The sequence below is a fragment of the Sphaerodactylus townsendi genome, linkage group LG06 (genome assembly GCF_021028975.2).
Source record: "Sphaerodactylus townsendi isolate TG3544 linkage group LG06, MPM_Stown_v2.3, whole genome shotgun sequence".
Classification (NCBI taxonomy): Eukaryota; Metazoa; Chordata; class Lepidosauria; order Squamata; family Sphaerodactylidae; genus Sphaerodactylus; species Sphaerodactylus townsendi.
Window position 1 is genome coordinate 541,071 of NC_059430.1, and position 13,181 is coordinate 554,251.

Below are 13,181 nucleotides of genomic sequence, written 5' to 3' on the forward strand. Positions count from 1 at the left end.
CCCCAACTCCTTAAGTCTCTCCTCGTAGGGCATGGATTTCAGACCTATTCCCATTTTGGTTGCCCTCCTCTAAACCCATTCCAGTTTGTCAATATCTTTCTTGACTTGTGGTACCCAGAATTGTACACAATATCCCAGGAGAGCTCTGACCAATGCAGAATACAGTGGCACTATTACTTCCTGTGACCTAGACACTAAAGTCTGTTCATAATCATCGACTTAATGCCTCGAGTTTATGAGGCTATCCTACACACCAATGTTTTACATAAAAGGAAATGCCTTTCTTCCCAAACTCAGCTTGAATTATTAAGGCTTCAACCAAAATATGCACAACACGTACAACATCTCAAGAATATTCAGGTATTCCACAGGTGAAAAGAGGGAGCTTCCATAAGCGTCTGCTCCAAATTCATTTGCTTTGTACACGTCCATACTCTGAGGCGGGAATTCTCAAACTGATCTGGGTTTGTCAAGCCAAGGGTCTGAAGCAACTGCACGTGTGCCTGAACATTTATGGTGGGTATAAATTATGGGCAGAAAGTAACTAGCTGGATTTTAGGGATTTTTTTTAACAGTAAGAGTTATTCTGTGGTGGAACATAAGAACATAAGAACAAGCCAGCTGGATCAGACCAAAGTCCATCTAGTCCAGCTCTCTGCTACTCGCAGTGGCCCACCAGGTGCCTTGGGGAGCTCACATGTAGGATGTGAACGCAATGGCCTTCTGCAGCTGTTGCTCCCGATTACCTGGTCTGTTGAGGCATTTGCAATCTCAGACCAAGGAGGATCAAGATTGGTAGCCATAAATCGACTTCTCCTCCATAAATCTGTCCAAGCCCCTTTTAAAGCTATCCAGGTGAGTGGCCATCACCACCTCCTGTGGCAGCATATTCCAAACACCAACCACACGTTGTGTGAAGAAGTGTTTCCTTTTATTAGTTCTAATTCTTCCCCCCAGCATTTTCAATGGATGCCCCCTGGTTCTAGTATTGTGAGAAAGAGAGGAAAATTTCTCTCTGTCAACATTTTCTACCCCATGCATCATTTTGTAGACTTCAATCATATCCCCCCTCAGACGCCTCCTCTCCAAACTTAAGAGTCCCAAACGCTGCAGCCTCTCCTCATAAGGAAGGTGCTCCAGTCCCTCAATCATCCTTGTTGGATTTTTTGCCCCTATGTGCATCACTTTACATTTTGCTACAACGGTCTGCCTAGGAGGTGGAGAGCGGCTTACTCCACGGAACTTCCTACTTCTCGATGCCAATGCTGTCTCCCAAACGGCTTCTTTCCACTTCTACAGAAGTTGGCCACAGTGTTGGTGTCTTTTCAGGAAAAATAGGTCAAAGATAAGGTGACCAGATTTTCACCTTTTTAAAACGGGACACCATTGGGGGGGGGGGTGCGCGCACATGCGCGCATGCAGCTGCAGAAGCGCACTGCCTTCTGGGGCGCTCCCCTGTTTCCCGCCTTGTCACAGGGCGGGAAATGGGAGCGCCCCAGAAGGCAGTGCGGCAGCGCGGGAGGCTGCCACACTGCCAAACCCGTTTCCCGCCCTGTCAAAGGGGAGCGCCCCAGAAGGCAGTGTGGCAGCCATTTGGGACATTTTAAAATTGGGACATTTTAAAAACCCCGCGGGACGAATTAGTCAAAAGCAGGACTGTCCCGCCAAAAGCGGGACGTCTGGTCACACTAGTCAAAGAGCCCCCCCCCCCCCCCCCCCCCGGCTGTTTTCTGGTCTTCCAGTTTCAGCCATTCGCTACTTTTACAATTCTTTTTTCCTGAAAAGCTGGACTGTATTGTGGTCTTGGTGCTAGCTGCTGAAAAAGGTTTGCACGTGTGAGCGACCAGCTGCCCTACGCAACAGTGTACAAGCCATTTCACCTTTCCTATCCTTATACATAATTCGCTGAGGGCTGGAATGGCCAATGATAAACCCCGAATCAACGGGTGTGCAGGGCTCACAAAGTGAATCTGGCACGCCCATTGGTTGGAAGTGCATCCCTCATATTTCAATCTGTGGTCCTGCCCCTCACCTCTTTTGTGGGGTAGTTTGCCCCTCACCTCCATTCTCAAGACCTGCCAGCCTTGGCAAGAAGAAGAGTTTGGATTTATGCTGGCAGGGGCTGATGGGATTCGTAGTCCATGAACATCTGGAAAGTCACAGGTTGCAGACCCCTGCACTAGAGGAGACTGCCTCCATTATCAGAATCCATCAGCAGGATCCATGAGAACCTAAGAAAAGCCTTTCTCTCCTTGTAAGGAGACTCAAAGGGGCTTACAATCCCCTTTCCCTTCCTCTCCCCACAACAGACACCTTGTGAGGTCGGTGGGGATGGGAGAGTTCTGCGAGAACTGCGACTAGCCCAAGGTCACCCAGCAGGAATGTAGGAGTGCGGAAACACATCTGGTTCACCAGATAAGCCTCTGCCACTCAGGAGGAGGAGTGGGGAATCAAACCCGGTTCTCCACATTAGAATCCACCTGCTCTTAACTGCTACACCACACTGGCAAGGTGGCGGGGGGGAGAAGTGGGCCCAATCCTCCGCGATGGACTCAACACGCTGAATCCAGCAAGCAGGATTGGGGCCCCACCTCCCTTCCCAAGACCTGCTGGCCTCAGAAGTGAGGTTGGGAGCAAAGTGTGTCCGAGTCTGCATGCTAGGTCCAGGACGTAGGATCTCGGCCCCCCACCTCCCTTCCCAAGACTCACAGCTGCCCCTGCCCCCAACAGCTGTCCAACGCCCATTGTCTGTTTTCAGCACAACGGGCTTTACTGCTTATCTGGCAAATATATATCCCACCCTTCCTGCAGACAGGGAGTCTACCCAGTGTAACCCACAGTAGCTTCCCAAGGACTCAAGCAGAGCCTCGTGTAAGATCTCATCTTCTACATCAGTGGTGGCGAACCTATGGCACGGGTGCCAGAGGTGGCACTCAGAGTCCTCTCTGTGGGCACGCGCAGAGTCTCCCCCCCTCCCACCTAGGTTGGCCTGGGCCGCTGGGCTCAATTATTAGCATTAAACCTAAGACCTAGTTTTGGGGAAGCAGTATAGGTAACCCTGTTAAGTGCTGTTAAACCCCCCCTGATTTTCATAGGCCCCTTCCGCACATGCAGAATAATGCGTTTTCAAACCACTTTCACAACTGTTTGAAAGTGGATTTTGCCATTCCGCACAGCTTCAAAGAGCATTGAACGCAGTTTGAAAGTGCATTATTCTGCATGTGCGGAAGGAGCCATACAAAGAACTAAAGCGCAATCTTTACCTGGGAATAAGCTTGGTTGCTGGCAATGGGGCTTGCTTCTGAGTAAACCTCCTAGGGTCGTGATTCACCCGTTGGAAGAGTTGCATGGTTGCTTCAAAGCAAAGCCACTGACTACCACCAAGCTTACTCCCGAGTAATGTACTCCTCTGAGTCAGCCGTTTTTTTCTAAACTAAAACCTCAGTATTCAGGTTAAATTGCCATGTTGGCGCCTTAAGATAAATAAGTGGGTTTTGGGTTGCAATTTGGGCACTCGGTCTCGAAAAGGTTCGCCATCGCTGTTCTACATCCTCCCTCTGCAACCTCCAACGAAGTCAGAAAGAAGAACTGAGCGTGACCTGCCAAAGCTCTCCGTGGAGCAATTAGATTTTAAAAGAAAAGTTGGCCTCCAAAACAGAGAGGGAAATAATTCTTCAGCAAAACATTTCCAAGGTTTATAGTTCTGCCTATCTTGTTTTGGAAGAGAAACATTTTTTTAATTGCCCTGCCATAAGTAAGTTTCCAGTCGAAGGCCGTCTGACTGCTTTCCGTACCGCATCAAACCGAGCATCCTTTGGGGATGATGGGCGGGCAACAGGATGCTTAAAAATTTATTAATTGTCAGAGAAAAATTAACATTGAGCCTGGAAGAACACTCAAATTTCAAAAGACCAACGTTTATCAAAGGGAGAAGATAGTAGAAGAAGAAGAAGAGTTTGGATTTATATCCCTCCTTTCTCTCCTGCAGGAGACTCAAAGGGGCTGACAATCTCCTTGCCCTTCCCCCCTCACAACAAACACCCTGTGAGGTGGGTGGGGCTGAGAGAGCTCCGAGAAGCTGTGACTAGCCCAAGGTCACCCAGCTGGCGTGTGTGGGAGTGTACAGGCTAATCTGAATTCCCCAGATAAGCCTCCACAGCTCAGGTGGCAGAGCAGGGAATCAAACCCGGTTCCTCCAGATTAGATACACGGCCACTTAACCTCCTACGCCACTGCAGCTCCTAGTAGCTGGAACATAGGCTCATTTCGTACATGCAGAATAGTGCACTTTCAAACTGCTTTCAGTGCTCTTTAAAGCTGTGCGGAACAGCAAAATCCACTTGCAAACAGTTGTGAAAGTGTTTTGAAAACGATTATTTTGCGTGTGCGGAAGGGGCCATAGTTTGGCACGGATGGCGGAACTCTTGGCTCAAGAAGCCTCCCGCTGAAGCGAGAGTCAGTGGAATGCTCCGTACACTAGAGCAGGGGTATGCAACCTGCGGCTCTCCAGATGTTCATGGCCAATTGGCCAGGCTGGCAGGGGCTGATGGGAACTGTAGTCCAAAACATCTGGAGTGCCAAAGGTTCGCCACCACGGTGCTAGAAGAACCAGTGTTTAGAACTGGCTGCTTCTAGGCCACGCTGCAGTCTGCCGATAAAGATTTCTCATCATAATCACTGAGTCCAATATTGGCCCAGATCTGGGGCTTGACAAGAGCGGGGAAGCAAACCCAGTTCACCAGATTAGAGTTCTCCACTCCAAACCACTTCCCTGCACAGTCTTCTATATAAATAAAGCTAGGGAAGAGAGAAACTTCTGTGGAAGCCTTTCTCATCCTTTGGGGCATTTTTGGGAATTTTGAGAATGGGTCAAAGGGAACCGCGTCAAAATGGCTGCTGTGAGCGTTGTGGGACCCGCTGTAAAACACTGGATGTTCAAACAAAACAGTTCTCTTTTGGAAGGTTTTGGAATCCCGTCGTACCAGGCTTCACGCGCCCTTTGAAGGCAGACGGCTCGGCCACCGTCTGTCTGTGTGGTTCCCTTCCGGCCAAGCCTAAAGCGGCCCCGAATCGGACTGGATGCGTCTCAAGAGTTCCTCCCCCTTCGCTGTGGTTTTGAGCTTTCCCCTATAACAGTGGTGGCGAACCTATGGCACGGGTGCCAGAGGTGGCACTCAGAGCCCTCTCTGTGGGCACATGCAAACAGAGTCGCGCCCCCCCCCCCACACACACACACATCTAGGCTGGCCTGGGCCGCTGGGCTCAATTATTAGCATTAAACCTAAGACCTAGTTGTGGGGAAGCAGTGTAGGCAACCCTGTTAAGCACTGTTAAACCCCACTGATTTTCATGCAAAGAACTAAAGCGCGATCCTTTACCTGGGAGTAAGCTCGGTTGCTGGCAATGGGGCTTGCTTCTGAGTAAACCCTCCTAGGGTCGTGATTCACCCGTTGGAAGAGTTGCACAGTTGCTTCAAAGCAAAGCCACCGACTGCCACCAAGCTTACTCCCGAATAACGCACGCCTCGGAGCCAACTTTCTGTACTAAAACCTCAGTCTTCAGGTTAGATTGCCGTGTTGGCCCTTTGCGATAAATAAGTGGGTTTTGGGTTGCAGTTTGGGCACCCGGTCTCGAAAAGGTTCGCCACCGCCGCCCTATAAGTAAATGTTCATTCTTGAGAGCGTCTTTCAGGCGCAACCTTTAACGTCGAACTTCTCTCCATTTATCTTGCGTTCATTAAACAAAGGCAGCTCTTTTTCGGCCAGGAAAAGAGGAGGCCAGCGTTATGCTGGAGAATGATGACAGCATAAACCTTTTGTAAATCGCCGTATCTGCTGGAAGGTGGGAACAGCAAATCCGTCTCGGACGGAGGCACGGCTAAGAAAAATTGGGGATGACAAGAGGCAGTTTATTTTTTATTTAGATGTGTTTATATTCTTTCAGGTCGAGGATCGCAGCTGAAAAATCTTAACTTTACAAGACTTTCCTTAGGGCCGAGCTGACGGCGTAACCTTCCAGAGAGTGCTGGAGTCTGCGTCGCTGTTTAGAGAATGGCGGAAGTCCTTGCCAGATTTCCCTAAGATGGAGTTCATTCTTTCTTCCCGATTCAGGATATTTGGGGCCACAGGCTCCTACATCTGAGTTGGTGGTTCTGCTCGGAAGTCAGGGGTTTCCCGCAGCGAAGCAAGCGGTCCCTTAGAATCCTTGAAACTGATCGTGTTTCCTGATTTTCGGGGCAGTATCCAAAGATCCAGCGTGGTGTAGTGGTTAAAACTGGTGGACTATGACCCGGAGAACCAGGTTTGATTCCTCACTCCTCCGCAAGAGCGGCAGACTCTTATCTGGTAAACTGGGTTTGTTTCCTGGCTCCAACCTATGAAGCCTGCTAGGTGACCTCGGACTCGTCACAGTTCTTCAAAACTTTCTCAGCCCCACCTACCTGACAAGGGGTCTGTGGGTTGGGAAAGGAAGGGAAAGGAGCTTGTAGGCCACCTTTGTCTCTCCTTAGGAGAGAGAAGCAGGGAAGTATACATTACCCAGGGGCTGATGGGAATTGTAGTCCATAACATCTGGAGTGCCAAAGGTTCGCCACCCCGGTTAGCACCTCTTTTAATGCCCCAAAGGTGCCCCCTCCCTTCTGTCCCCAGGAACATCAAAGTAAAACATTACATAGTAAGAAAGTGACAATCATTTGTCCTCAAGCGGACAGAGAGGGTTCTCAGCCCAACTGGTGCTTGGGCGCAATCTACATACTATAGGTTACCAAAGGTGGCAGGAAGCCGCAAGTCCAGGAAGCACATTATCACTGCAGAAACCATAGTCCCGTTTGATTTCAGGAGTGCTACCTGACAGCTCCTACCCATGAAGCCTGCTGGGTAACCTTGGCCTAGTCACGGTTCTCCCAGAACTCTCTGAGCCCCACCTATCTCACAAGGGGCCTGCTGTGGGGAAGGGAAGGCAATTGTAAGCTGCTTTGAGATTCCTTAGTTGAGCAAAGCAGGGTATAAATCCAAACACTTCTTCCTCTGTGAAACCTTTCCACACAGAAAAACCTTTCAAGGAAGCACACAAGCTACAATTCGGTTATAGCAGGCAACAGGAAAACTGGTTCTGGTGGGTTTTCCAGGCTGCGTGGCGGCCGTGGTCTGGTGGATCTTGACCACGGCCACACAGCCCGGAAAACCCATCAGAACCAGTTGAATCCAGCCGTGAAAGTCCTCGACAAAACATCAAAACTCATACACAGGGGACAAGACTAATTCAAACAAGACAGAAAACACTAAAACTTCAGCTGCAAATTTCTTTTATAATCCCTCCAGAGTTTAACGCAGCAACCAAAGGAAAACGGTGTTGGAACTAAGTGAGTCATTCCGGGGAGGGCATGGTACCACATAAGAACATAACAACAAGCCAGCTGGATCAGACCAGAGTCCATCTAGTCCAGCTCTCTGCTACTCGCAGTGGCCCACCAGGTGCCTTTGGGAGCTCACAGGCAGGAGGTGAAAGCAAGGGCCTTCTGCTGCTGCTGCTGCTCCCGAGCACCTGGTCTGCTAAGGCATTTGCAACCTCAGATCAAAGAGGATCAAGATTGGTAGCCATAAATCGACTTCTCCTCCATAAATCTGTCCAAGCCCCTTTTAAAGCTATCCAGGTTAGTGGCCATCACCACCTCCTGTGGCAGCATATTCCAAACACCAATCACATGTTGCGTGAAGAAGTGTTTCCTTTTATTAGTCCTAATTCTTCCCCCCAGCATTTTCAATGAATGCCCCCTGGTTCTAGTATTGTGAGAAAGAGAGGAAAATTTCTCTCTGTCAACATTTTCTACCCCATGCATAATTTTGTAGACTTCAATCATATCCCCCCTCAGACGCCTCCTCTCCAAACTAAAGAATACCAAACGCTGCAGCCTCTCCTCATAGGGAAGGTGCTCCAGTCCCTCAATCATCCTCGTTGCCCTTCTCTGCACTTTTTCTATCTCTTCGATATCCTTTTTGAGACGTGGCGACCAGAACTGGACACAGTACTCCAAGTGTGGTCGCACCACTGCTTTGTATAAGGGCATGACAATCCTTGCAGTTTTATTATCGACTCCTTTCCTAATGATCCCCAGCATAGAGTTTGCCTTTTTCACAGCTGCCATGCATTGAGTTGACATTCCCATGGAACTATCGACTAAGACGCCCAAATCCCTTTCCTGGTCTGTGACTGATAGCACTGACCCCTGTAGCATGTATGTGAAGTTTGGATTTTTTGCCCCTATGTGCATCACTTTACATTTTGCTACATTGGATGCTGCAATGGAGCATACCCTGCTACTCCCCAACCTTGCCCCAACCAACCTCAGGCGGTTTCAGAGGGTGAACACGACAGCCCTTCAGAATGGGGTGATGGTACACCTTACCAGGGCTTGGGGATACAAGCCCACGAGACCATATACATGAAACGGGATCTGCATGTCTGGGGGTGGGAAAAGAAATGCTTCTATCGGGCTCAGATAAACACTGCTTGGGCCACGTAATTCACCGAGGTCAAAAAGGGCTGAGCTGAACGCTGGATCCGCCATTGGCGACGCACTTCAACATTCCCCGCGGCCATCAGTAATTTTTATAACCCTGAAGATTTATTGTGTGCGCTCCAAATTTCCCTTTAAACGGCGTGCCCTTTCATCTGACAGGGAAACACCCTATTAAACAAAACTTTTATTTGAGGATGACAACGGAGCCTTCATAAAGCTGCCGAAGCTGGTAATGTACCATGCGCCTCTCACGTTCAGCGAAACGCCATAAAACTCTTCCGCGGCAGACGTTGATTAGTTTGCAACTCAAATGATATTTTAGACCCTGCTGGTCAGGCTCGGCTCGAACTCTCCTCTGACGTCACTCTAATATTTGTTCCTTGCGCTTCGGGCCAACTCGTTCGACTTAAGCCAAGCACCGAGGAAAGATATTCAGCAGCTGCTGCTGCCGCACTCACAGCCTCCCAGTTTGAGAGTGTCACTAGGGTGCTGTGGGTTTTCCAGGTTGTATGGCCATCTTCCAGGAGCGATTTCAGAGGATCCTCTGAAGATGCCAGCCACGGAGGCAGGCGAAACGTCAGGAGAAAATGCTAGAAGAAGAAGAAGAAGAAGAAGAAGGAGGAGGAGGAGGAGGAGGAGGAGGAGGAGGAGGAGGAGGAGGAGGAGGAAGAAGAAGAAGAAGAAGGAGAAGGAGGAGGAGGAGGAGGAGGAGAAGGAAAAGGAGGAGAAGGAGAAGGAGAAGGAGAAGAAGGAGAAGAAGGAGAAGAAGGAAAAGGAGGAGAAGAAGGAGAAGAAGGAGAAGGAGGAGAAGGAGAAGAAGGAAGAAAAGAAGGAGAAGGAGAAGGAGAAGGAGAAGAAGGAGAATGAGAAGGAAAAGGAGAAGGAGGAGGAGGAGGAGGAAGGAAGAGGAAGGAGAAGGAAGAAGGAAGGAGAAGAAACAAGAAGGAAGGAGAAGGAGAAGGAAGGAGGAGGAGAAGGAGAAGGAGAAGAAGATGAAGAAGAAGAAGAAGAAGCAAGAAGCAAGAAGAAGAAGAGGAGGAGGAGGAGGAGGAGTTTGGATTTATATCCCCCCTTTCTCTCCTGCAGGAGACTCAAAGGGGCTGACAATCTCCTTGCCCTTCCCCCCTCACAACAAACACCCTGTGAGGTCGGTGGGGCTGAGAGAGCTCCGAGAAGCTGTGACTAGCCCAAGGTCACCCAGCTGGCAGAGAGTGGGAGAGTACAGGCTAATCTGTACATGTGTGGGAGAGTACAGGCTAATCTGAATTCCCCAGATAAGCCTCCACAGCTCAGGCGGCAGAGCTGGGAATCAAACCCGGTTCCTCCAGATTAGATACACGAACTCTTAACCTCCTACGCGACTGCTGCACACGGCCGTAAAGCCCGGAACACACACACACCCAACCCCCTATTGCCTGAATTTTTTTCCTCAAAACCTCCTGAAAAAGTTCCTGCCGTACTTCCCCGCCCCTGCTGTTCCTCCGAATATACGGAGATCTGCCCATTTCCTGTCCTCCCCCCCTGGCGTTCCACCTGCCCTTTCCTGTCAGAATCAACAGCGGTCATGGCGATGCTATAATTTCATTAGCAAGATTCTTAAAACACCATTTCCCTTTCCAGGGAGAGCGGCCATGTGCTCAAAGCCTCGTGGAAATGCGCATTTGTTAGTGACGACTTCGGAAAAGGCTGGAAATCAGTTCCCTCTGCCGGGTGCCCATCGCTCTGCCAAGAAAGGAGGGTTTTGCTCCTTGACACAATGAGCCCTCCAGCAGTGGCATAGGAGGAGCAGCAGTGGCGTAGGAGGTTAAGAGCCTGTGTATCTAATCTGGAGGAACCGGGTTTGATTCCCAACTCTGCCGCCTGAGCTGTGGAGGCTTCTCTGGGGAATTCAGATTAGCCTGTGCACTCCCGCACACGCCAGCTGGGTGACCTTGGGCTAGTCACAGCTTCTCGGAGCTCTCTCAGCCCCACCCACCTCACAGGGTGTTTGTTGTGAGGGGGGAAGGGCAAGGAGATTGTCAGCCCCTTTGAGTCTCCTGCAGGAGAGAAAGGGGGGATATAAATCCAAACTACTACTCCTCCTTCAACAACTCCTGTGCAGACAGACAGCCTGTCGAGCCCCCTAAATTGAAACTGAAGTCCACTAGGTTCCGGAAGACCAATAAGATTTCCCGGGTATCAGCTCAAGAAAAAAGGGAGGTCTGATTCTTGAAAGTTTGTATCTCAAACCATTACTGGTTTCCAAAGAACTACTGGAGCTGAATCGAAGATGTTCAATTACAGACCAACACAGCTGCCCCCCGAAAGCCTATTTTAAAGATTCTTGGCTTTACTGGTATTGCCTTGTCGAAGGCTTTCATGGCCGGAACCACTGGGGGGTTGTGGGGGTTTCTGGAGGCTGCATGGCTGTGTTCCAGTAGCATTTTCTCCTGACGTTTTGCCTTCAGAACTCTCTCAACCCCCACCTACCTCACAAGGTGGCGGTTGTGGGGAGAGGAAGGGAAAGGAGCTTGTAAGTCACCTTGAGTCTCCCTACAGGAGAGACAATCAGAGTACAAATTCAAACTCTTCTTCTATAAGTGGATTTTAAAAAGTACTGAGATTTAGACTTTGGGCTGTATCCAGAGACGTATGAGTGCAAAGAATATCGATCCTTCTCACAATCCGTCCCCCAGCCCGCTGGGGGACCTTGGAGCAGTCACAGTTCTTCAGAACTCTCTCAACTCTCACAATACTAGAACCAGGGGGCATCCATTGAAAATGCTGGGGGGAAGAATTAGGACTAATAAAAAGGAAACACTTCTTCACGCAACGTGTGATTGGTGTTTGGAATATGCTGCCACAGGAGGTGGTGATGGCCACTCACCTGGATAGCTTTAAAAGGGGCTTGGACAGATTGATGGAGGAGAAGTCGATTTATGGCTCCCAATTTTGATCCTCCTTGATCTCAGATTGCAAATGCCTTAACAGACCAGGTGCTCGGGAGCAGCAGCCGCAGAAGGCCCTTGCTTTCACCTCCTGCATGTGAGCTCCCAAAGGCACCTGGTGGACCACTGCGAGTAGCAGAGAGCTGGACTAGATGGACTCTGGTCTGATCCAGCTGGCTTGTTCTTATGTTCTTAAGGCCATTGCTTTCACCTCCTGCATGTGAGCTCCCAAAGGCACCTGGTGGACCACTGCGAGTAGCAGAGAGCTGGACTAGATGGACTCTGGTCTGATCCAGCTGGCTTGTTCTTATGTTCTTCCTCATAAGGTGTTTGTTGTGGGGAGAGGAAGAGAAAGGGATTTGTAAGCCACTTTGAGACTCCTTCCAGGAGAGAAAGATGGGGTATAAATCGAAACCCCTCCACTTCTTCTTTCTGACTCTAGGAAATTTGATTTGTTCCCCTTTTCCCTTCCTCAATCAAACCCCAGCCCCATGTGAATGTACTCTGACAGTTCATTTTCACATGGAGAGTAAGATATAAAGGCTTTTTTAACATACACATTACCACAGCCAGTGGGAAGTCCTCCTATCTATTTTCGCTTTTGGAAAAAAAAAAAGTCCCCTGAAATGTTTGCCAAACACTAGAAGAAGGACGAGCATTCCCCAAGCTCCCTGAAATGGAAAGATTAAACACTGCAAAAGGAGGTCTCTCACAGAAACCAGTCCTTCGCATTCGTCAGCGCGGGACACTGCAAACGGGCGTTTTTCATTTTTTTTAAACTAAAGTTGGATTTCCCTGTTTGCCACCTTCGCTTTCCAACCTAACACAGCAGGAATCACAAGTCACTTAAATGATGCTCTTCCTGTCAAACAGGGATAAATATTTTTAAAACCAGGCGGACGGAGCGGAGGAGCAAAGCACGAACGTCTGCCGCCGAGCAGGATTTGTGGGCCGCGTTTGGGAGCAGGACAGGTACTGTGGCCCGGGGGGGGGGGGGGGGGGCACAAGATAAGCACACAGCTCAGATTCTGCCAGCTGGTTTCCCAAAATGTGTCAACATGCCCCGAAAAAGACATGCTCCGAAAAAGACATTTTAGGGACTAGACCAGTGGTGGCGAACCTATGGCACGGGTGCCAGAGGTGGCACCTCCTCCGGAGCCCTCTCTGTGGGCACGCGCACACAGAGTTCGTCATGTGGGGGGCGGAAAATCACCCCCCCTACACACACACACACACACATCTAGGCTGGCCTTGGCCACTGAGCACAACGTGCGTGCACCGCGGTGAGCGGTGAGGACTCGGCTGGCAGGCCTGGTGCCTGTGCTCCGGGTGGCTGCTGCCTCGAGGCAAGCAGAGGAGGCAGGCAGGAGAGGATGCTAGGAGGAGGCACTAAGAGCAGTCTTGCGCTGGGACTTGCTGGAGGTTAGAGCAGGCTGGCCCCTGCTCAAGTGGGTGGGGCGGAGGAAGAGGGAGCCAACCGTGTTTTTCTAAACTAAAACCTCAGTATTCAGATTCAGTTGCCGGGCTGGCACTTTGCGATAAATAAGTGGGGTTTGGGTTTCAGTTTGGGCACTCGGTCTCAAAAAGGTTCGCGATCGCTGGACTAGACACTAGAACCTAGTGTATGTAATTGTACCTCTCTATTCTGCATTGGTTAGACCTTACCTGGAATACTGTGTACAGTTGTGGGCACTGCAATTCAAGAAGGATATTGACAAGCTGGAACGGGTCCAGAG

General features: G+C 49.9%; 1 protein-coding gene across 1 annotated transcript in view; it reads right to left on the bottom strand.

Annotated features, from left to right (window-relative positions):
• PSMD1 (proteasome 26S subunit, non-ATPase 1) overlaps positions 1 to 13,181 on the bottom strand; it is a 134,175-nt gene that overhangs the window by 76,153 nt on the left and 44,841 nt on the right. The gene's annotated exons all lie outside the window — the stretch shown is intronic.